The sequence below is a fragment of the Pistacia vera genome, unplaced genomic scaffold (genome assembly GCF_008641045.1).
Source record: "Pistacia vera cultivar Batoury unplaced genomic scaffold, PisVer_v2 Contig50, whole genome shotgun sequence".
Lineage (NCBI taxonomy): Eukaryota > Viridiplantae > Streptophyta > Magnoliopsida > Sapindales > Anacardiaceae > Pistacia > Pistacia vera.
Genome location: NW_022196335.1, coordinates 1 through 26,395, shown reverse-complemented (window position 1 = coordinate 26,395; position 26,395 = coordinate 1).

The following is a 26,395-nucleotide window of genomic DNA, read 5'->3' as shown; positions in this document are numbered from 1 at the left end:
GGTTGTATGGATGTTCTAGGGTTGATAACGAAAACAGAATTGATGTTTGCATTGTCTGTGAGTTTAGGTGATATTTAGTTATTCTATTTGTTTTATGTGTATGCTATTTTGAGACACCTTTATGAATTGATCCAAGAATTTTTGTTAGTTTTTGTTCTTGTTGGTATTGTTGGAGTTTAGGTTAAGTTTAGTATGGATGTTTGTGGGTATCATCGCTGGAAACCCTCACGAGATTACAACTCATCCAACTAGGGCCGCCTAGGGGTTTAAAGGCTTGTTGCATATGCTAAATGCAACCATGACAATCTACGAAAGTGACTTAGGATAGTTTAGATATAGGTTTTCATTGTTTGTTTTATTTTCAAGCTTAAAGACATGTTTTATAGCTTAATTTGCTAGAGACTAGCAAGAAGCTGGTTGGGGGTTGTGATAAAAGCTTGAAAATACATATTTTGTTAGTAATTCAATTGGATTATTTGTGGAAAAATGTGTTTAATTTGTGAAATTTAACTTAATTATTTCATAAATGTCTTTTATGGGATCACATGTATGTTTCGAGTGTTTTTAGGTTCTTAAAGATGATATTCAGATGAAGGTTATCGATGATGGAATGTGGGACAACAAGAATCAAATGGTTCGTGATTTGGAGCTGAAACGAAGAAGTTAGGGCGATTTGAAGTTAAAGTGAAAATCTTGGAAAACGCTCCAGTTTTGAACATACGACAGTAATTCGATAATAACTTTAGCTGTAGATTTTTGATTGAGATGATTCTTGAACCGTTGGAAAGATGATTCAAAGGTCTACAATTCATATGTTTAACACTTGGAAATATTCGAACGTTATCATGCTTAAACACTACCATCTTGTCAAGATTTCGCGTTTTGGGGCAGAATCAACTATGCCTAGGCACAGTGCCGCGGCACAACTACGAATCTGGGTATTTTTTGTAACACCCAACATTGAGGTACATGATTTAAATTATGTTGTATAGCCCTTAGTTAAATTTTGTTAGAATTATTTTAAGAGAATATGAAGAAAATGCCTTAAATTTGCATTAAGGGTAAAATAGTCTTTTCACTCAAAACTAGTTGATCTTGTGGGGAGTGAAAAGAGATAGAAAATCATAGAGAAGTCAATAAAAGTGAAGGCATTTTGGTAATTGATTAAGGGACAAAGATGGAATTTCTAGGAAAGAGTAAGGGCAAACTGGGAAAGTGAGTTTATAAACTAAAATGTTAAGGGTTTGAAACCCTTATTTCGTTCATACCACCCCCACACTCCTCCTCCTTTTTCTCTCAAATTTTCATTCACTTTTCCAAGGAATTTGAGGGCCGTACAACTTTGCGAAAATCAACAACAAGTTTTTGGCGCCATTGCTGGGGAATTGCTTTTATATTATCAATATCAATACTAGCTATTTAGTTGCTAATTTGGTTTGTAATTTATTTTTTTGTTTTTTGTTTTTATGCTTTAATTTTTATTCTGTATTTTTTAGTGTTGACCGTACAGATAGGGAGTATTTCAATGACAGATACAGGTGGAGAAGAAGTTCAAAAGGCACTTAAGGATTACTCAAGACCTACAATTGGAGGTGTGCTTCTAGTATTAGAAGACCACCGATTCAAGCAAATACCTTCGAATAAAGCCAAACATTATTCAGATGATACAACATTCAATTCAATTTGCAGGGTTGTCTAGCGATGATCCTATTTTCATATAGCAAATTTTCTGGAGCTATGCGATAACTTCTGACATAATGGGTTATCTGATGATGCAATTGGTTAAGGCTTTTCCCATTCCTCTTCAGATAAAGCTAAGGCTTGGTTAATTTCTCTACCCCCCGGAAGCATCACTACTTGGAATGAGTTAGTTCAGTGTTCCTTGCGAAGTATTTTCCACCGATCAAGTCTGCCAGATGAGGAGTGACATCAAAATTTTTTTCCAGCAAGATAGGAGTCACTCTACGAAGCTTGGGAGAGATATAAGGATCTCTTACGGAGGTGTCCTCACCATGGTTTACCAATATGGTCGCAAGTGCAAACATTTTACAATGGTAGATTCCAAATATACAACCATGGTGATGTTGCAAGTGGGGGAGCCTTGAATAACAAACACACCGGAGGAGCCTATAATTTGATGGATTGATGGCAAGCATAACTACATGAGGCCTTCAGAGAGAAATTCAACAAGGAAAGTAGCGGGATTGCACGAGTTGATGGCTACACACCGCGTTGGCTGCTAACTTTCAACCATCCAAAAGCAATTAGGAGTTGCCCTAAAGGTAAATGTATTGATACTCGCTCTCTAACTTGTGAAATTTTTTGCAGGGAATCATTTGTCAAGAGATTGTCAAGTAGGGAATCATTTTCTCCATCTCAACAAGTGATAATCCGTAATTATACAGTTTTTTATGATCTTTTGTCGATTTCAGGTACTTTCTAGTTGCATTTTTACCTGAATTGGTACTATATTCTCTCTTCGTGTTTCAGTTAAAATGGACTCTTTAGCGAATAAAGACAAATTTGTACAGTTTTGACTCAGAATTGAAGATTTCAGAAGATAGGAAGTTCCGGAGTAGGACAATGCACGATGAAGCTGTTTCCAGGGTGGAGAGTCGAAAATCAAGAATCGGACAAAGGCAAGCAGAGTGGCAGTTCTGTAAATTTCAGAACTTTTGAAGAAGCTTCGCCCGGCGAAGAAATTGTCTTCGCCGCGGCGAAGTTAGGCAGATTCGAATTGGGATTTTCATTCTTCGCCGCGGCGAAAGTCAAATTTTTCAGTTTTGTAAACGCCACAGTTTCGTGTGTGCGTGTTTTTTGATGGGTTTTTAGGACTAGGTATAAAGAAAAACAGGAACTTTTTGTAGAGGAGGCCAGCTATTGGTTTAGCCGTCTTTTAGATTTTCCTTAGAGAAAAACTTGTTTTTTTTCGGATTGTTAAAGGGGAAATTCAGACTTTGACTGGAAGATTTATCTTTTGGGAGATTTCTATTCTTTCATCTCAGTTTCATTATGTTATTTCTGTCCTTTATTGTCCTTTTTATTTCTGTAATTTGCTATGAACTAATCTTCTATGGGTTAGGGTTTGATGGTAGTTTGGATTTGAAATGGGTTGAGTATGTGATTGTCTATTTCCATGTAATAATTTTTGGTTGTGTGTTACTCTGAAATTAATTGTTTATGTGATAACATGAATGAGATTGAGAAATAATTCATGTTGCCTTCATGGTAATAACCTTATAGTATGGATGCTAGAGATAGATTACAGAATTAATGAAATCAATTTAGGATTCTTGTGCTTCATGATTTAGAATTATTAACCTTCAAATTTTTGGGTGCGGAATGTTAATAATGATGAATAGGAAACATACCCGAGAGGGTATGTTATCATAGTAGTGAATCCGATTTACAAACCATTGCACGTGAATGTGAAAATAGGTGTAACTCTTAGGTTTAACCCATAAATAATCCAACGAAGTCAAAACCCTACCCGTTTTACTTAAATCGAATTCGTGTTTCATTGCTTTCCTTTTAGAATTAATTCTTTGTTAAATTTTATTTTGTTTTCGTTTAATTGCAAATTGCTCCCACAAATCCAGCTTTTCGGTTGCTTCAACTTGTTAACGTTAGGAAACTTAGTGCTTTGCACCAGTCCGCTGTGGGAACGATATCCTACCCATCACTCTATTACTTGAGCGACAGTGCACTTGCTAGTTTTGCATGTTGTAGTAAACACGCATCAACAGCAAATTATGTCACAATTTTCAAGGAGAGCACAAATCCATATTCCAAACTATAATCCACATGGGAGAAACACTCGAACTTTTCATGTAGCAACAACAATGACGCAAAAACAAGCTCCTGTTTTTCAACCTCAAGAGCCAAAATCTATTTAGAGAATGTGTTAACCAAGTTCATTGAAGAGAAGGTAAGAGGTTGAGAAGACTGACGTCCTGGTTCAAAATCAATCAGCCTCTATTAGGAACCTTGAGACTCAAATTGGGCAAATCCACAATATTTTAGCGGGAAAAGTTCAAGGAACGTTGCCAAGTGATACCGAGAAAAATCCAAAGGAGCAACTCAATGCCATCATGTTGCGAAGTGGTAAGGAGCTGAAAGAATCAAGAAAGCTAAAGAAATTGAGGAAAAGCTGAAGACAACAAATTGGACAGAACCAACAATGCCTCACACACAAAACCAGAACTTGAGAACAAAGCCCAAGATGTGAAGAAAGATAAGCCCCTCTTCCGTATCCTCATAGACTACAGAAACAAAGATTAGACAAGCAATTTGTAATTCATGGATTTTTAGAAGCTTACACAATAATATCCTTTGTAGATATTTGGAGCAAATGCCGAGTATGCCAAGTTCTTAAAGGAGATCCTTACACACAAAGGAGGTTTGAAGAACATGAGATGGTCATGCCCACTGAGGAATGTAGCGCGTTACTCAAAAGAAACTACCATTGAAATTAAGAGATCCAGGGAGTTTTTAATATTCCTGCACAATTGGTAGTTTTATATTTGATAAAGCTTTATGTGATTTGGAGCCGCATATAACTTGATGCCATTTTCTTTTTCAGAAACTGGTTTGGAGGTGAAGCCAACCACGATTCATCTCAATTGGCGGATAGATCCATATCATATCCTAGGGGAGTGGTGGAGATGTCCTAATAAAGGTAGACAATTTATCTTTCCAGTAGATTTTGTAGTTCTTGATATGGAAGAAGGCCGGAACATACCTTTAATTAGGAAGGCCTTTTCTAGCTACAAGTAGGACTTTATAGATGTACACACAAAGTAAACTAATCTTAAGGGTGGAAGACGAACAAGTGGAGTTCAATGTTTTTAACATGATGAAATGTCCACCCGAGTCAGATACTTGCTTTAAGATTAGCATCCTGATGACAAAGTAGCGGAACCTTAGAAGAAACTACCCTAGCTCACCCCTAGAAAATGTTTAGTCAACTTCATGATTATAGAGGTTGAATTTCATAAGGTAGATAACACAATTGAGCCTTATGTGTATGGTGGATTGAAGGATAAAGGGCTTGGATTCTCCTAGAGGATCCAGATTAAAGAAAACGAAAAGTCAAGCTTACGACTTTAACCAAGCGCTTTTGGGAGGCAACCCAAGTTTTTATTTATTTTAATTTTTTTTCTTTTTTTTATTGATTAGTGTGTTATTTTTGCAGGTGTTAATTTTCAAGTATTTTAATTTTTTTTTTTTTTTTTTGTTTAGTGTAAATAATTTTGATGTTATGTTGTTTCTCTAAATTATAACTTTAACACGTGATGTGTGTTTCCGATGAGGTGCACCGTAAGTTTCTTTGTTTTGACAGAATTAAAGGCGACAATGGAATGAAACGAGTTGTGATGACGAATGGTCACACTTATCGCACTTCACTATTGCAAAAGGGGTAACTTCTTTTCTCTTTCATTTGTTTACATTTGTACATTGAGGACAATGTTGATTTTAAGGTTGGGGGTAGAATTCGCACCTTTGTGCAAATTATAGACATGTGGATTTAGGGAGCGATTCTTTAACCTTGTGGATTCATCAAATAGGGGAGATCTTTACTCTTTTTTCTTTGTTTCACTATGTTGACTGCTGTGTTTACTGTTTTTCTTGCTATTTGTGTTAATTTAGTTATGAACTAACCCATTTTGGGTTAGGGTTTTGATGTAATTCGGATTTCTATGGATTAATCAATTGATTATTTTTGCTTTTATATTCTATTGCATAGATTGTGTGATTAGTCTGATTTTTATTGATTTTACTTGTTGAACATGATGAGATTGAGAAATGAATTATGTTGAGCTTCTTGGGTAATCACCATTGTTGTTTTGAATGCTAGAGATAGATTTGAGAAACAATGAAATCAATCTAGGATTCCATTAACTTAATGAACTTGGATTTATTAATCTTCAATTTGTTGGGTGAGGAAGATGATAAAGCTGGAAAATACATATTTTGTTAGTGATTCAATTGGATTATTTGTGGAAAAATGTGTTTAATTTGTGAAATTTAACTTAATTATTTCATAAATGTCTTTTATGGGATCACATGTATGTTTCGAGTGTTTTTAGGTTCTTAAAGATGATATTCAGATGAAGGTTATCGATGATGGAATGTGGGACAACAAGAATCAAATGGTTCGTGATTTGGAGCTGAAACGAAGAAGTTAGGGCGATTTGAAGTTAAAGTGAAAATCCTGGAAAACGCTCCAGTTTTGAACATACGACAGTAATTTGACAATAACATGAGTTGTAGATTTTTGATTGAGATGATTCTTGAACCGTTAGAAAGATGATTCAAAGGGCTACAATTCATATGTTTACCACTTGGCAAGATTCGAACTTTATCATACTCAAAAACCACCATCTTGTCAAGAATTCGCGTTTTGGGGCAGAATCAACTATGCCTAGGCACAGTGCCGCGGCACAACTATGAATCTAGGTTTTTTTTAGATTAAATTTATGACATGTATTTCCTGTTTTAAGAGTTCTAAAGTGATTAGAATACTGGGAATCATAACCCTAAAACCCTAGGAGTATAAATAGATGTCTTTAGCAGATTTTTAGGTTGAGAGAAAGGGGGAGAAGTTCAGCTGCTCTTTGGAGATTGGAAATTTCTGCAATTTTGAGTCATCAATTAGAGAAGTTTTTCTACTCTTTCTTATACTCATGTTTATGAATACAATGGTTTTTATTATTGAAAGTATGAACTAATTTTATTTTCTAGGGCTAAGATGTAGCCCAATTTTATGAATATGCATTGAATTATTTGTTGCTAATTTTTATTAAGTTTTGTTTTAAGTTTTATTATTGTGCTTAAAGCTTTCAATTCTTAAGGGCCCTAGAGTTGAATGATTTTATGGGTTAGGTTTAGATCGAGAGATGAAACCTAATTAGTCTAAGGTACTAAAACCATAAATTGAGCGAACGCTAGAGATAGGTTATCGCAATCTGTGAGGCTCTGATAAATTCCATAGAACTTAATGATCTCCAATTACTTAAATCTGATTAGAGATAATTAGGGTTAGTAATTAGGAGTTAATTTGTTAATTGTTCGAGAGAAAGTTAGAGAAATATTAGGGAGTTTGGTCTTTAGAATAAACTTAATTGGGTCAACGATAATTGTCAATGCATAGGATTAAATTGGTGTGAAATCTATGCCCTAGGTTTAGTCGTATTGATTTCCTACCAAAGTATTAATAAATGTCTGTTTTTATTTTGTTTCTAAGTTGTTTTATTTTTCATTGAATCATTCTGAAAATCTAATTAATCAAATAGAAATAAGATAGGTTAGTGTGATACTTGGTATTAGTAATTCCCTTGGGTTCGACATCCGTATTCTTACACTTTATTACTTGCACGATTTCGTACACTTGTGAAAATCAGCAACAGAAGATTAGTAGGGAAAAGTAGGAATTCATAGCCTGAGAAAGTTTGTTTTACAACTTAGGGAATTCGATTTACAATGCATGCATGTGAGTGTAAAAGTAGCATAAAATTGTAGAATTAATCCGTAGGATCCTAATAAAGTCAAAACCCTAACCGTTTGCTTTATTTGATATTACCCTTGCTTTAATCTTGCTTTCAGTAATTAGTCTTTTAATTGCATAGTAGATTTTGCTTTCAGTTTAGTTTTAGATTCTCCCATAAATCCAAACACTTTTGGTTTCTCCAACTTGAAAACAAATAGGAAAATCATTGCTTAACAATCAATCCTCGTGGGAACGATACTCACTCATCACTTTATTACTTTATGCGACTAGTGCACTTACAATATTTGCATGTTGTAGAAACAACGCATCAGGAACATACTATCCCCAGTAAATCCATACAATGGTGTCTAGCATGGCTTCAGATCCCGCTCGGCAAACTTCATTTCTCAGAAGGCCTCTAAGTAGATAATATTGACTACACTACCATTGTCAACCATTGTAATGACTTCTTTCTACTAGTATTCTTTATAACATATACAATAAAACATACATACTTAGTATATGAAAATAGTTGGGCCCAAATTTTTCTTTACTTACAAAACATAATTCTTTACATATATCAAAATAACCAATACAAAAACTTAGCAACGGTGGATAGTAATGCCAATCCTCTGCGTTTGTCGACGTCCCTCCGACTGCTGCTCACCTATGTGCTGCAAAAATATGGAAAAACAACGAGGTGAGCATAAAAATGCTCAGTAAGTAAATCCCTTAACTCTTCTCCTTCTTTGGTTCTTTCCTTACTTAATTCCTTCTCTTTTCTTTCACCGTTTCTTCCTCTGTTTCTTACTCTCATTGTTCTTTGCTTTCTTTCTATTTCTCTCTGTTCTTTCTTTCTTATTCTTTCTATTCTTCCTAACCATGATGAAATTCATGGCAATATGCGTGAATAAAATGCATATGCAATAATGCATAAAATGCTTTTTCTTTCTTATTTCCATTTTCGTGTTCTATTTCTTTTCTTTTCTTTTTCTTTCTATTCTTTTCTTTTCTTCTCTTGTTTCTCTTTTCTTTTCTTCTCTTGGCTTGTTCAAGCCTTCTCCTTCTTTCTCCTTCTTTCTCATTCTTTCTTATTCTTATTCTTTCTCATTCTTATTCTTTCTTATTCTCTCTTATTCTTTGCTGATCGGCCTCGGTTGATGTATGGATTTGGAACCTTGGCCATGTGAGTGAGTACAGTCCTCATCTACATGCACTCTTGCGGACCGTACAAATTCTTCTTTCTTCTTAGGTCACTCAATTAAGGTGGCGTGCATGTAGGAAATTCTTCTTGGTACAACCCTCATCCACATACACTCTTACGGGTCGTATAATTCTTCTTCTTCTTATGCCACTCAATTAAGGTGGCGTGTATGTGGGAATTTCTTCTTAGCACTCACGGTTCCCCATCACAACAACCTATTCTTTTCTCTTCTTTAACACTCCTTAATTCTTTAATGCTTATTCTTCCTTTCTCTTTATTCTTAGAGTGTTTTATTCTTTCTTGCTTTATTCTTTATTCTTTATGTCTTTATTCTCTATTCTTTCTTAAATTTCTACACATACACAATTATATGCATATGGATGGCTCATGCTTGAAATTCTTACTTGGATGCACTCATGAAATGCAAATATGCAATGTTGCATAAAATTAAGGTTTCTACTCAAACTTATACTTCTCTTAGGCATTTCATCAAACATTACTTGTGCATAAACAAACCCTAATTTAATTATCATTCAATTTGTTTCTCAACCATCCAAAAATGAGAGAAAATCTCTCTTGTAGCATCACCATACCTACACGGCAAACACACTCCCAAAAATTCCTCCAATTCTTCCAATTTCAACCCATCATCAAACCATCACATACACTTCTCATATTCAAATATATCCAACAACAAGCATAATTCATCATCAATCTCATCTCAATTTCTCAATAACCATAACATATGCATACTTAAAAGAAATCTCTACTCACTTGAATTCTTAAACTTTAACTTGAGTTGGATTTTGAGTGGAATTTACTTACCTTATGCTTGAGTCTTCTATACTAAGCTCTCTACTCTTGTTGGATTCAAAAGTTCTTCTAACCCTAAGCATAAACTTCATAAGAACTCAACTTTTACATAAATAAATCATAGATAAAGAGCATGAATTCTTACCTTTTGAAGTCTTGAATCAAAACCCTATTAAAAATCACTCAAAAGCCCTCAAAATCCTTAGAGGATTGAATGAAAATTTGTGAGAAAATGGGGGAGTAGTGTGGCGGTGGAATGAAGGAAATAAGGGTTACAAACCCTTATCATCTTATTTTATAAACTCACTTTCCGATTTTGCCCTTACACTTTTGTGGAAATTCCATCCTTGTCCCTTAGTCAATTACTATAATGCCCTCATTTTTATTGCTTTCTTTATGAAATTCTACCTCTTTTTACTCCCCACTTTTTCAACTAATTTTGAGTGAAAAGACCATTTTACCCTTAATGCAAGTTTAAGGCATTTTCTTCATATTCTCTTAAAATAACTTTAATAAAAATTAACTAAGGGCTATAAAACATAATTTAAATCATGTACCTCTATGTTGGGCGTTACAACCATTCATTATCTGAAACACCTGGCTATTGCCAATCCTTATTGCGATTACGATCGCATCACGGTTAGGGCGAGGTACGAAGTCGCCCTCTTCTTTTGTGAAGCCTATTACTTCACTTTCTACTCTGAGCCGCTTTAGCGACCTTACTTCAAAACTCATATCTCAGGGAACCGAGTCTATTCTGGCTTCTCGTACATATTGCTCGCAAGCATGTCTAGAGTTTCCTATAATGTTAGGTCCGCCATAAGTCATTCTCACCATGACATCGTCAGGCGACTGGGAGTGCTAGTGTTGATCATTTTGGTCATTTTGCTTATCACGAGCTTGGTTTACCTTCACAAACTCTTTTAGATGACCTTTCCTTATCAGGTCTATGATTGCATCCTTCAAGGCTCGGTAATCATTTATGTTATGCCCAATATCTTTGTGGAATCTGTAATATTTTTGCTGATCCCTTTTGTTTGGTGTCCCCTCATTTTCTCTGGGGGAGGCAATCTTCTAGCCTTACGAGAGACCTCATAAATTCGAGCTACATCCTCCACCAAAAGATTATACTCAGCAAATCAAGGAAAAAACTCTTTTTCCTGGCAAAAATCTATTGGCTACCTTTTATGGAACCTATTCTGGTCCCTATCACCTCGATCTTGGCCTATTCTTTAGTTTGTTGAGCGATCTTGCCACTAGTCGGAGGCTTTTCTAGAGGAGCTACCAGCTAAGGGTGCTAGTGAACTCTCAACTCGCTAGTGCTTGGCTGCTATTTAATAGAATTTGGCCAAACTCACATGATCTTCACTTTGGAGCTCTTTCCATAGTTCTATTTACGACCTTATTCTGGTGATCAATAAGCTGCGAATCGATTCTTCTAATGCATCCGCAACTTTGGATTGCTCATTCTGAAACCTCGTTAAATATGAAGTCAAAGATTCGTCTCTTTCTTGACGAATATTGCTCAGGTAGCTGAGAGGCATGGCGACCTATCTCCTCGCTTGGAATTGCTGGAGATACAACAAGGAGAACTGTTGTCATGATTGGATTGAGTTCACCTTGAGTCTTTTGTACCACCTCTTGGCATCTCCTACTAAAGTTACCACGAAACAACGACCCTTTGCCAAGTTAGAGACCTGATGCAATTCCGTCAGATCGTTGAAAGTGTCTAGGTGGTCTCTAGGATCATCTTTCCCATCAAAATTATTTTTTGGCGCCCTAGATTTCTAGGGAAGTGGTGCCTAACGAACCTCCTCCGAGAATGGAGAACTTATTATCCCTTCCGCCGAGTTATTCTGGTGGGCTCTCAGATCATCGAGCATTCTTTGCACTTGATCTAACTCTTCATTATCCAGAGGGTTTTGTACGTAAGCTCTGTTCATTCTCTCCTCAAGTAGATGAGTTCTAAGATCGATAGCTTGTGAGCCTATCTTGTCTTGTGTGCTTGTGTATGAGGTGAAATCATGGTAGTTGGGATAATATGTGTTGTCATGCTCCTCGGCTTCCTACCCACAACATTGGTTAAAATCAGAACTACAGTTATTACCAGATTGGCGTGCATGGCTGATCTCACGTGCTTGCGAGGTATGAGCTTGCCTTTGGCGTGGGTTAAAACTGGCATGCAGGCCCTGGGCATTCATCGTTTTGGACGAGAATCTCCCTAACAACCATTATTCTCGTTCTCCCTCATAGGCTTTTTGCCTGGTCGCCTTCCGGGATTAACCCATTCTCGAGCTTCGCGCTTATGAGTGGAATATGCCCTTTCTCACTAGGGAAGATGGTCGCTCCTTGCCATTGACGAACCAGATTGGTCGCTAAGTGGCATATTCTGCTTGTTGGGGGTAGGCTTAGTGAAATGTGGCTGGTCGAGATTCAAGTTGGTCTGCTGCTCTTTTCTCAATTCTGCCACATTTTGTTGCACTACTTGTACAACTAACGACCATGTCATATCCATTGGCTGAACATTTTTTAGGTTGGAAGTCCCTGCCCCAACTAATTAGCGACCTGCTGTGGTCATGGCACTGGTGGCAGACGGCCGTGAGTGACGGCCTAATTCACTTCCTAGTGGGATGTGTCCACGTTGTCGTAGTTTCCAACGATTGCCTTAGATCTTTTACGAGCCTTAGGGAATCTCAAGTGAATGGTTGTCACTAAAATTTTCTTTTCCTACTGGGAATAGGAGAGCTTATCGGTGGCCCTCCTTCTAGCGCCAAAATATTACTACAGAAATCCGCAATAACCAAAGAGATCTGATTAACCTTGACAAAATCGAAATAGATGTGTGTGTGATTAATGAAATCAGCTATGGATGTAAAAAATGAAATGAAGACAAGAGGATTTTTAAATTGTTTCAGCGAGCTATAACTGCAGCCTATGTCCACTGTTATTATTATTACTTAAAGAGGTACAACAATATGCCTTTTTGTCTATAATAAAAGTCTAACCTCTTTTGCATTGTTTTTGGGTGTATTTATACATGATTTCTACAAAGGAAAGAGAGATAAATTCGGGATTGTGATCAGACTTGGTATGCATCCTGTGATTTCTATGATTGTGCGCTGAGATTGCACTACAATCAATACTGGTCTTATCTTCTCTGAAATATCAGAGATTGATGCTTATCCTCTAAACCGTAAAATGGCTGTTAAGATTGGTTGCTGCGATGAGCTTCTGCTAGGTCACACTGATTCTGGGTCGAGCTACAATTCTACAAGCTTCTGAGATCTTCGAGCTTCTGACAAAATCACACACAACAATGTATTGCATTTATTAATTTAAAGTTAAATAAATTGATGTCCAGATATGGATGATTCGTATCATAGATTTTCTCTATTTTTTTTTTATTAATACAATTGACCCAATAATATGATATTTCAAGACTATAACCATTATTTTGAAACAATAAAACACATTTCAAGCAAGCATTTATGGCTTGAATAATAATACACACACATTTATAGTTTCTTGGAGGTTAACAAATCAATTTCCTGCAATCAATCAAAATTCAAGTAAGTTTCATAATTGTTATGGGCCATAAATTTAATTTCATTAGAAGCATAGTACAACCAACGGGCAAAAATTAACAGTCCAAATATCGCTTTGAAGGCCTATAATACAGATCAGGGTCTAATATGTATATATTTTACATGCTTAAATTGAAAAGAACAAATATAACATTAATCCAGACAAGGATCAAAGATCTTACACATGTTTGGAGGCTCCTTCAAATGTCTCTGAATCTATTTCGCTACCGATCCAAGAATAGGATCAAACGAATGGTGATCCACACAAAGACAATCCGAAGAACTAAAGAGGGATTTGCTAGATTCTCTTTGGCTTCAAAAATCAACTCAAAAATCAAAGAAAAATCTTTGATTCAAAGAGAAGGCAAAACGTGAGAGGAGTAGAGAAAAAAGGGGGCTGCCCCTTTTTACTTTCAATGAATGAAAAGGAGATATATCATTTCTTTAACACACACATGCACTCCTATAGTGCATGTGTCAAAACCCTATTCCAATGAGGAATAGGCATGAGCTCCAACCCTTGTATCCAAACACTCCTCTTGTGGTATTTTTATTTTAAATTGATTATTATTATAATTAAAGTCAATTAATATATTTATAAAATATATTAACATTTAATTAACAATAATAATTCATTTAAATATATGCGTACATATATTTAAATATAATCTCACTAATTTAATTTTAATATTAAATTAAATATAGGCAACAATCTCAGCAAATTTAATTGCATTGTGAGATTACCAAATTACCCTTTCGTCTTAAAAGACGAAAATGCCCCTTGCACAAACTTATTTTTAAATTATCTTCTATGTGTGTGACCCGTAGACTCCTCATCATACCGGCAATGAGTAGTATCGCGATTAACACCAATTGATCGTCTCACTATACACAGACCAAGATTGGCCCCTAGCAAGGCATCATGGCCACCCGATAGATTCAGATTTAGCAAAATAGCTACCTATCAACGATATGGTTACCGTGCAATCATATCCTTTCATCATCCGTTATCTCATCGAGACTAAGGTATAGAAATAGTGTCAACCTCAGTTATCCTTGATATATTTGTATTCAATTACTAGACTAATGGCCAGAATAATAAATTAGATTGAGCAACAACTCAATCTCATTGTTATCACAGATTTACTGTCATCATCATTCACTGAATTGCGCCACGAGATAACTTCTCCCATACCTAGAAGTGATGAATCCTCTGTAGATCCATCATAGTCTTGATACACTCTTTGATACAGCCAATCATTACCGTATTGATAGCTCTAAATAGATCTACGTTAGGCTAGCGTCAAACTACACCAATCGGTGCACAAAGCGCTTTGATGATCTCAAGTCTAAGGATCACATGCACCACCATTCGTTAGAGGATTTGTTCCATAGACACTAGGGTTACCATCTATATGGAATCCTCTGGTGGGTCAGTTCAGTGAACTTGCCTACAGCAAACACCCATGCGTTGCACCAGGTTGTTGGCAAAAACCTTGACAAGTGAGATTAGTCATTACCTTTCGATCGGGTCGTTCAACGCTATGATAGCCTTACCATATTATTTGTGTCCTTGGTTAGAATAATACTAGGGCTACAGACATTTCTAGAATGGCTACCATATGTGCTCATAGGGTTCTTACTTGATACCCTCGTCACGGTTCTACCATCCTTAGGACATATATCAATACATACAACTATAATTTACATTGTAATCTATTTTAGGGGATTCCTCCGGAGAGAGAATCTAAGACGGAGACTCAAAAAAGAGAAAACTCAAGAAGCTTAACTCATTGAGATAACTCATTGTAACTCAGAATGATTCTTTGTAACTCAGCTCGTCAATATACTCAATAATATAGCAATAGACGTAGGTTTTGTATTATAAGCAATTGAACCACTTTAAAAATCATTTCTTGCTTCTTTGTTATCTTATGATTATTACTGCATATTCGCTATCACACTACTTCCATCTCTGATTCATTAAGATCACGTGTACATCCCATGTGGTTCTAGCACTATTAATCACGTACCTCTGGTTGTTATGAATTTTCTCATCAATACAAATAAACATTCTTATATATGTTTCGTGCATAAGGAAATGGGTACATTTTAAAAAAGAGGAAGCAAAAGGGAAATGAAGCTTTTCCCAGTATCCAATGGTTTGATGATTCACCACAAGAAGCCCAACAGGCACCACGAACTGTGATTTTTTTTTTCGGCCTTTAGTATGAGAGAAAATGAGATCCAAATTCTGATATTTGATAAGGCATTCAAAATAATTTTTCTTGGCAATGAAAATTTGAGAACTGGTGAAGCAATCATTTGCTATGAATACAACAACAAACAATACCTTAATATTGCATTGGCTAGCTTTGTTGGCCATCAGCTAAGCCATGGACGCAGATTTAGGTTTTTTTTTTTTTTTTTTTTTTTTGGGGGTTTTTGATGTTTGATTTTTTTGGTGTCTTAATTTTTTTTTTCTTAGTAGTTTTCCAAATTTTTATAATAATTTGATTTTATTATTGTTGGTTTTTTTAATTTTTAACTTTTTATAGTAATTTCAGTTTTTTTTTTAATATTTTCTTTATGTATTAGTTAAGAGGCACTTCTATCTTTTAATTTTTTTTCCATTAAAGTTAACAGTGACTAACAGTTTACAACGAAAGACCACAAAGTAGAGAGATAATAAAAAATTCAACCATCGAGTACGCAACAACCACGGAGGAGAAAAATTGGGATTGTGAAAGCATTAGATAACTGAGAAAAATCACTTTCAATCCAAATAACAGACCAACCTTTTGAAGCTACATCTTCAATTGTCAAAGTACGTAATTTCTTGTGATTCAGCGAAAACATTTGTATGATGACCAAGGGTAATAGCATAAAAACCCAAAAAAAGCTGCATTAAACCCTCAAAAAATAGCACCACAAAGAGATGGGTCAAGATTAACTGTGGCTAAACCATTAGTATTAATTTTGATCCAACTATGCGGAGGAGCCATCCAAATGACGGTTGACCTTGGACATAACCTCGGCATAAAGTGGTAAGGAATGATATGTGGCTGGTGCATAACGCTTTGAGTCCAAGGACGTAGCCACTTCACTGAAAATAAGTTCACTTGAACCCATTGAAAATTTAAAGGCTACTTTACTGAAAATAGGTTAACTTGAACCCATTGAAAATTTAAAATAAATTAAAAGAGGTTTATATTTTATAGTTTTTAACAATTTTGACCTTACTTAAATTTATATTGGCTCTACAAAAGTTTATATTAATTAATTATTTTTCACCTTTTCTCTCTTCTCCATTCCTCTCCTCTTCTTTTATACTTTCTTCTTTCTTTGGTTGCATTCATAAAAATAAAAACTACTCCTTTGGAGATCACAAGATAAGATAATGCTCATTTTTTGTTATTTTGCTTAAAAATCTCTTCATTTATCTTTTTTTTTTTTTTATTGGTGAAAGATCATGAGCTATGGATTTTTTTTTTAGTTTAATAAATGAGTTTGAAATTGGAAGATGATTTTTCTAGATTTTGATGTGGGGTTTGATTTAGTCTTATTTATGTTGAGGTATGGATTAATTAGTTGTTATTTTAAGTTGAGTTTGATAANTTTTTGTGTTTTGGGTTTTTGATGTTTGATTTTGTTTGTCTTAATTTTTTTTTTCTTAGTAGTTCTCTAAATTTTTATAATAATTTGATTTTATTATTTTTGGTTTTTTTAATTTTTAACTTTTTATAGTAATTTCATTTTTTTTTTTAATATTTTCTTTATGTATTAGTTAAGAGGCACTTCTATCTTTTAATTTTTTTCCATTAAAGTTAACAGTGATTAACAGTTTACGACGAAAGACCACAGAGTAGAGAGATAATAAAAAATTCAACCATCGAGTACGCAACAACCAGGGAGGAGAAAAATTAGGATTGTGAAAGCATTAGATAACTGAGAAAAATCACTTTCAATCCAAATAACAGACCAAACTTTTGAAGCTACATCTTCAATTGTCAAAGTTATTTCTTGTGATTCAGCGAAAACATTTGTATGATGACCAAGGGTAATAGCATAAAAACCCAAAAAAAGTTGCATTAAACCCTAAAAAATAGCACCACAAAGAGATGGCTCAAGATTAATTGTGGCTAAACCATTGGTATTAATTTTGATCCAACTGTGCGGAGGAGCCATCCAAATGACGGTTGACCTTGGACATAGCCTCGGCATAAAGTGGTAAGGAATGATATATGGCTGGTGCATAACGCTCTGAGTCCACGGATGTAGCCACTTTACTGAAAATAGGTTCACTTGAACCCATTGAAAATTTAAAATAAATTAAAAGAGATTTATATTTTATAGTTTTTGACAATTTTGACACTAAAATTTATATTGGATCTACAAAAATTTATATTAATTAATTATTTTCACCTTTTCTCTCTTCTTCATTTCCTCTCCTCTTCTCTTATACTTTCTTCTTTCTTTGGTCAGATTCATTAAAAAAAAAAAAAAAAAAAAACTCCTCCTTTGGAGATCACAAGATAAGATAATACTCATTTTTTGTTATTTTGGTTAAAAATCTCTTCTTTTATCTTTTTTTATTTGATAAAAGATCATGAGCTATGGATTTTTGTTTAGTTTAATAAATGGGTTTGAAATTAAAAGATGATTTTTCTAGATTTTAATGTGAGTTTTGATTTAGTCTTATTTATGTTGAGGTATGGATTAACTAGTTGTTGTTTTAAGTTGAGTTTGATAAATTTTTGTTAATTAATAACTTAATTTTGAATGGGTTTAAAGAATTGATGAAACCCTAAATTATAGAGATTTGAGGATTTGGTTTAATTTTGATATATTATTTAATTACTTGATATTTAAAGCTGGATTTGATGAGTTTTTATGAGTTTATGAGATTAATTGCATTGTGTTAGTAGAAATTGTTTGAAAAGCCTAAGTTATAAGTTTTTGGCTTTAGTTAATAATTAATGTTTGACCTCACTAACTAAAAATCCTGGCTACGTCCCTATCTCAATCTATAAATGCTTATTTTAAGTCCTTTAAATATGATAAATAATGATAAGCTCAGCCACTAACCATAGATTAGAAAAATGGGAGTTAAACCTGTTGCTAAAAAAAGCCACAAATCTTCCAATGTTCTTGTACTTGGTAAAGAAGTATGAAATAGACCAATAATCCACCTCCAAAGACTTCGGGCAAAGTCACATTCAAGGAACAAATGATTTACAGTTTCCTCATAATTAAAAGAATTACACAAGAGACAAGTGGCCTAGTTAATAATCGAAGAAGTATCACCACTTGTAGCCACGTAACAATCTTTAAGAGTGAGGTGACCATGGAACAGTCACCAATTTTCATTTGTAACAATCACCACTCCAAATGAAATTACAAATCCAACAATTAAGTTATTTTTATAAGATTTTGAGGCCATTTGTTGATTATGAAGGAATGAAGAAGCATAGAGTCAATTATTGATTAAACAAGTTGAACTCTACCAGCCATAGATAAAAGTCTCCCCATCCAGCATTCCAACTTTACATTTAATTCTATCCATAAGCTTTTGAAGATAAATTCGTTGCTGATATGCTGACCTGAAGCCTTACCATAATCATCCTAAAAGCCATCAAGTTCTTAAGAGATCTAGAATCTCATTTTGAGAAAATGAAGACATCATGTAAATATAAGGCATGAGAAGGAGTAGTGTTAGGATCTCACATTAGAAAGGAAAGGGGTGGGCATGTGGGTTATAAATGGCTTGGGCACCCTCTCTTGGCAAACCGGTTTTCTAAGGAGAGTTCTACCCAAGCCCACAAAAGACATATTGCCCAACCCAATTCCTATTAAAGGCCCACTACCTAGCCCAATTCCTATTAATTTGGGAGTGGGTTCCTATCAATTGGTATCAGAGCATGATCTTGCACCTACGTGGTAAGCTGATCCATGGCAGGTTGACTTTGGGCTCGGGTTGCTACCTCAAAGAAGGGTGGATTAAGGGGATCCGTGAAGTCACCCAAGGGGTAAAGAGGCAGACATAGACATTGGTTGTGGAGTGTGGTGGAATGTTAGGAATATCCGACATCCCTTGGCAAGCCGGTTTTCCAAGGAGAGTTTTACCCAAGCCCATAAAAGGCCTATTGCCAAGCCTACTTTCTATTAAAGGCCCACTACCTAGCCCAATTCCTATCAATTTAGGAGTGAGTTTCAATCAATTAGCCGGTTTTCCAAGGTAAACTCTACGCAACCACCTAGGCCCTTGACCCAAGGTTTAGGCCCAAGTTCCTATCAATTGGCATCAGAGTCAAAACCCGCTCGAGCCCACATTCCGAAAGGTGCGGCTTAGCAATGGGCTACTTAGGAAATGGTGACCTAGGAGAGGACTACTACTAAAAGGTAGTGAGTGAAGTTGCCTAGAGTAAGCCACCCAGAGAGAAGCCATCTAGAGTGGACCAACGTGAACGTTGGGTCTGGGTTAAGTGGTTTATAAGGAGTTGGGCACCCTTCTTTGGCAAACCAATTTTCCAAGGTGAGTTCTACCCAATCACCTAAGCCCTTAGAATAATGCTACATATACAATATTTTTATACAACATTTTTCATACAACTTGATGTGGCAAATTATGATTGGCTGATTTTAAATTAAAAATAAACTTTCACCTAATCATCTTTTGCCACATCAAGTTGTATGATAAATATTGTATAAAAATGTTGTATGTGTAATATTACGCAAGCCCTTGACCCAGGGTTTAGGCCCAAAATCCTATCAAGTAGAACCTCTTGGTTGGAAATATTTTAATTAAACCTATTTTTCAAGAATCAAAATACATCTAAAATTTCTTTATCCAACGAATAAAAATTGATGAAAATCCAAATGGGAAAAGCACTTGAAATTAAAAACTCCACTTCATGGTATCAAAGGCCTTAATAATGTCAAGTTTCAAACCAGTATTACCACCAAAACTTTTCCTACCAAGAAGATTAATGCTCTCTGAGACGGTACCAATACAATTCAATATATTTGTTCCTTTAACAAAACAAAGTTGGTGAGGCGATAGAATCCAAGCAACAATAGAGGAAAGACAATTAGCCAAAATCTTCATAATGATCTTGAAATTGAAGTTTGCTGGAGCAATAAGACGAAACTATCTCATTAGCACCAAATTCTTTTAGGATAAGAATAATAAATTGGCATTAATATTTGGAAGTTGAGTGAGTGGGTAAAAAAAGTTATATCGGAGTTGGTCAACTCACTTTGGTGTTTAAGGACCCATTTTAAAGTGCAGCGGAATATTTACCAAGTAGATTATACAAATCCAATTTGGACACACCAAACATAAGTGCGAAAAAAAAAGAACACAACTATATACATGGTTCGGCTAAATCCACTTTTAGCCTACATCCATGAGACCTTGTCCAGATCAAAGCAATTCACTAAGTCAAAAATACATTACAAGATAATGTTCAAAGTTGATCTAAGTTACAGTAAAAAGAACTCCTTGTTCAACTTTACACTTAGCACCACACTTTGAATCCTTAACGTATAGCAACTCCTTGGATCTTCTTCACGTCGGGAACACACCTGAGAGAAGCTTATGAAACACCATGCTTCAACCACCGAGGCCACGCACCATCATCATCAAAGGAACCATGTTCCAAGAGCCATCAAGTCTATGTTTGATATGGTGAGGTTTTGGCACACAATGTAAATGAACCTTGAACCTTAAGAGAAAGAATATTCTAAGGAATTCATAGTACAATGAAACAAAATGTCAAAAGGTTAGATTCATATACGCAAGAAAGAATATTATATAATGAAGGGTTTCTTGCTCAACAATATAATTGTAACGCCCCACTTGAGGTACGTAGCTAATGTTTCTTCTTTTGCTCTTTTTGAGCCAGTTTATTAGTATTATTGTTTGGTTGGCCTTTGATTGAGTGGTATGTTGAATACTTGCCTTGAAATTGGTTGAAAATAGAAGAAGTTTAGTGTTCCAGGCTTTGCCGGGGCGAAGAAGAATCTTCACCACGGCGAAGAGGTGTTGAAGCCCACGGGGAAGCTTCTTTGCCGCGGCGACGTGCTGACCAAAATGTTTGTTAAGTTTTAGATATTTTCTTCCCTAAGGGCAATTTGACCATTCTACCCCTAATTAGTAGGAAAAGTGGGGAGTAAAATGTAAGGAAATTTCATGGAGAATATGTTAATATGGGGGTGTGTTTGTAATGAATCAAAGGATATAGATGGAATTCCCAAGGAAGAGTAAGGGCAAAATGGGAATGCTTGTGCATAAATTGTATTAAAATGAATTAAGTCATTGCAAACCCTTCATTCTTCTTCTCCACCGCCACTCTCCTTTCTCACTTCCTCTCAACTTCTCTTTCATTTGTTCAAGGATTTTTAGAGGGCTTTTGGGAGTGATTTGGGGTAGAAAATCAATCTAAGGCATCCTAAGGTAAGGATTCTTGCTTTGGATGTGAAGTTTTGTGAGATTTTGTGTATATTTGAATATTAAGGTCTTTTGGTTGAATTGTTTAATTGTTTAAAGGGTAGAGAAAAGTCAAGCAAACCAAGAGAAAGGAAGTGCTAGTGAGATCTCTCCATCACAAGGTAAGTAAATCCAAACCCAAGTAGAGATTTGAGAACTTTCTTGAATAGAGAATTAATAACAATTATGTATGTATGTATATACATGTGAAGCTATGTTATTAAGATTTAAATGGAGATAATTATTGCTTTGTGGTTGTTCATACACTTCAATTATGAGAAGTGAGATATGGGTTGGGAATGTAGTTTGAGATGGAATTGAAGGATATTGAGAAATCCTTTTTGGAAGTGTTATTTATGGTATGATTTATGGCTTGTGAGGGAGTTTTCTCCCATTTTGGATGGTTAGAGAAAGACATAGAATATTGTATAATAGAGTCGTTTGCACTTAAGTTGTTTGAGAAATGTCTAATAGAGGTTGAGTATGAGTAGAGAACCTTAATCTTGCAACATTGCATGTTGGCATTTCACAAGTGCATTAGTGGAGATGAACCATCCATATGCATTAATTGTACATTAAGAAGGGGACTTAAGAAAGAGCAGAAAACTTTGTGTATGCACTTGCTCTATGAGTAGAGAACTTTGTGAATGCAACTACTCTAAGGGTAGAGAGAATGAGAAGTGCTAGAGTAGAGTGAATGAGAAGAGCATTAGAAACGGGTTGATGCTTTGTGATCGTCACCCGAAAGTCATGAGAAACGGGTCGGTGCTTTGTGGTCTCCACCCGATCGTTATGAAAACCGGGTAGGTGCTTTGTGATCCCCACTCGGTAGTCATTAAGAGCGGGTTGGTGCTGTGTGAACTCCACCTGACAGTCATGGAGAGTGAGATGGTGTTGTGTGAACGCCATTCGGCCGTACCTCCGGTAAGATGAGGCCATGACGTTAGTAGAAAACAATAGAAAGAAAGTGTGAGGAAGGAATTAAGAAAAAGAGTTACGGGGATAGACAAATAGAGGGTTTACTTACTGAGCATTATTTTGTGCTCACCCCGTCATTTTCCTTTGTGGATGCAGGATCTAGGTGATGATGCAGTCAGAGGGGCGTCGGCAAGCGAGGAGCAATAGCCACACTGTTTCCCCTGTTTTTGTCTTTTTAAATGGCATTTTGTAAATAATGCTCTTTGTGTATAAAAGACTTATTACATATAATAAAAAGAAAAGTTTTGGGTCCATTTTCTATTATTATTATGCAAGCATTTTACTAGTTTACAGCAGTTGTTACAATAATGCCGAGTCAGCCAACAAGGGACTGACCAATGTTTGTCCAAATAAGGAAAGTATTCCTTCTTTTGGTTTGGACCATAAAACAAATCGAGAAAAGAGTTTTATTCCCTAGGACCACTTAAGAATACAATGACACATGTAAAAAAGGTCCTAAAAAGTAAGAGACAAAGATAAACAATATCTTTTTTCATTTTATCAGACATGCAACTCATGTTAGGTTGCAAATGTTTAAAGCGAGAGTGTAAGCACAACCTGTTGTGTACACACACTCGAAACGAAACAAGCCAAGGCACAAGTCTGACAATCAGTGTGCACGCAGAATTGATGTGTACACACACAACAGATGAAACAAGCCAAATCATAAGATTGACAACCAGTGTGCACACATAAGTGTTGTGCACACATAAGTTTGACAAATATGAATATTCCATAGGTTCTGTACAAAATTAAACACATCAGTTCCCACATTGTCCCAACAAGAATGATAAAATGACAGTGGAAAACCATCTGGGTCAGGGGCACTACCCGGATTCATTGAAAAAATAGTTTGTCTAACTTCTTCTGAGGAGGAATCACTATTAGGGATGCATTTCATGCTTTGAGACAAGGTGAGAAATAAAATGTAAGAAATTTTCCATACTTGTTGAGCTAGCCAAGGAAATTTTCCATACAATAATCTCAAACTAAATAGTTGTATTTACATTCCTTCCCATAACTAACACCTACACAAAACACATCGATTGTTGTAAACACATCGATTAGAGAAAATTAAACAAAAATAGAAAATCAAGACCAATATTTGGTTCCCTCCAATTTTAGAGTCCAAGACTCCCTATTTAGTTGAGAATAGTTGTGAATGTCAAAACAATGAGTAGGTACTAAATCACCATCCATGGAGTTAAATAGCACAATTCATAAAATACTATATACATAAACAACAAGTGTTGCATACAAACAAACAGTAAAAAGATTCAGTGAGTCAATAAACTACTGGTCAAATTCTTTAATTACAGTTACAAATTATAATCTCCCAAAGAAGCATGATAACCATGTACAAAATACATGGTAACTTCAACAACAAAATATTCCTCTTATATAAACATAGAATTGCCATATTAGAGGACTGTCATGTACAAAAAGCAACAAATTGAAATTACTGTAGCAAAAAATTATAAAATATATTCATATATTCGCTCAACTACAACACTTACCTCCTCCAAACATTGTTTGTTTGAAGGATTGGGTTTTCAATTCATTGATTAATTCAGTAAGAGTTACAAACTTTATATAGGGAGAATACAATCTACAGAATCTCCTAATTATGTCAATTACAATATACAGACATAATTAGGAGATTATAGGATATCAAAGACATTATGAGTATCCTAAAATTGACAAAATAAGAAGATCCTAAAAATATTTAGGAAATATTACTGAAATCTCAATACTCCCCCTCAAGTTGGTGCGTAGATGTCACACATGCCCAACTTGTCTAAAACTTGTGAGAAAATACGTTTGGAGACAGCCTCTGATACCAATATCAGTCAATTGATCTTCTAATCAAATCTTGGGCAATTCAATGATCTTTTCATCCAACGTTTCTTTGATGAAAAATCTATCTACTTCAACATGTTTCGTACGATCATGTTGAACTGGATTGTGAGTAGTATCACATGCTGCTTTATTGTCACAATATAACTGGATTGGTTGATTAGGTTGATAGCCCAAATCTTGCAAGAGAAATCATAGCCATAAAGCTTCACAAATCTCAAAAGCCATTCCCTTAAATTCTGCTTCATCGCTTGAGCGTGCCACAACATTCTATTTTTGCTTCTCCATGTGACTAGATTACCTCATACAAAAGGGAAATAACCCGAAGTAGATCGCTTGTCATCCACTGCTCCCGCCTAATCAACATCAGTATATGCATTCACATTTTGGTAATCCGTATCTTTAGTAAATAGGATTCCTTTCCCAAGAGCATGCTTTAAGTATCTCAAAATGTGTGTGACAACATTCATATGTTGTTCTCTAGGGTTATGCATGAACTGATTGACTATACTCAATGCATAAGCAAGATTTGGCCTAGTGAGTGACAAGCACATCAATCTTCCCACAAGTCTCTGATATCTCCCTTTGTCAACTAGTACTTGATCAGTCTTGATACATAATTTCAAACCTTCTTTAATTGGTGTATCTATTGGTTGACATGTTGACATACCAGTTTCCTGCAAAACATCTAAGGCATACTTTCTTTGTGATAGAAAGATACCTTTGTTAGATCCAGACACTTTGATTCCAAGAAAACATTTCAAAGAACCTAGGTCTTTCATTTCGAATTCTTCTAACAAGTACTTTTGCAAAGCTTTTCTTTCTTCTGGATCATTTCCAGTGACCATCATATCATCCATATATACAACAAGTGCAGCGATCTTTCCTTGCTATTTCTTTAGGAACAATGTGTGATATGAATTGCTTTAATGGTAGCCAAAAGATTTCATAGCTTTTATAAACCTCCCAAACCATGCCCTCAAAGATTGCTTCAACCCATATAGAGATTTCTTTAACTTACATACCTTTTGGCTATGCTTTTCTAGTGAAATACACCCTAGTAGAGGATCCATATAGATCTCTTCTAAATATTCTCCATGTAGGAAAGCATTCTTCACATCGAATTGTTGTAATGGCCAATCAAGGTTTGCGGTGAAAGATAATAAAACACGCATCGTGTTGATTTTAGCTACGAGTGCAAATGTCTATGTATAGTCAATCCATGGATTTGGGTGTACCCCTTTGCTACTAGTCTAGCTTTAAATCTCTCAATTGTACCATCAGCTTTATACTTCACAGTGTAAACCCATCGACATCCAATAGTCTTTTTTCTTGGTGGACGATCAACAAGTTCCCAAGTCTCATTCTTCTGTAACAATTTCATCTCTTCATTCATAGCAGCTTTCCATTTTGGATCAGATAAGGCTTCCTACACACTATTAGGAATAGATACAATAGATAATTGATTCACAAATGACACATTCAATTCTGACAAACGATGGTTAGACACATAATGACTCATGGGGTATTTGACCTTCCTAGATAGCTCAGGTTCCTATGTTGGTTTGGGAATCCCTCTAGTACTACGTGGTGGTAACTGTTTCCTAATTGGTTCAAACTCTAAATCAGGGAAATTTTCAAATGATGGTTGACATACAAGGAATGAGAGACTTAAACTGAGAAGTTTCTACGGACGGGTTTGATGATACCACCTCCACATTTTCATCGTCCACTTCATCTTCTTATAAAACAACAAGTCCAGTTTGTGACTCATAGTCTCCCATATCTTGACCAACATCTTAAATAGCATAGTTGAGAGTCTGAATTTCTTCTTGACAATACTCCCCCTGAAGTTCAGACTCAGAAGAAAAATACATCAATTCTTCATGGAAAACTGTTGGGATTCATGCATTTTGGACATGGAAATGGTGTAAAATGGATGAACAAGATGATGGATGCAAGGTAGAAAACAAACATAA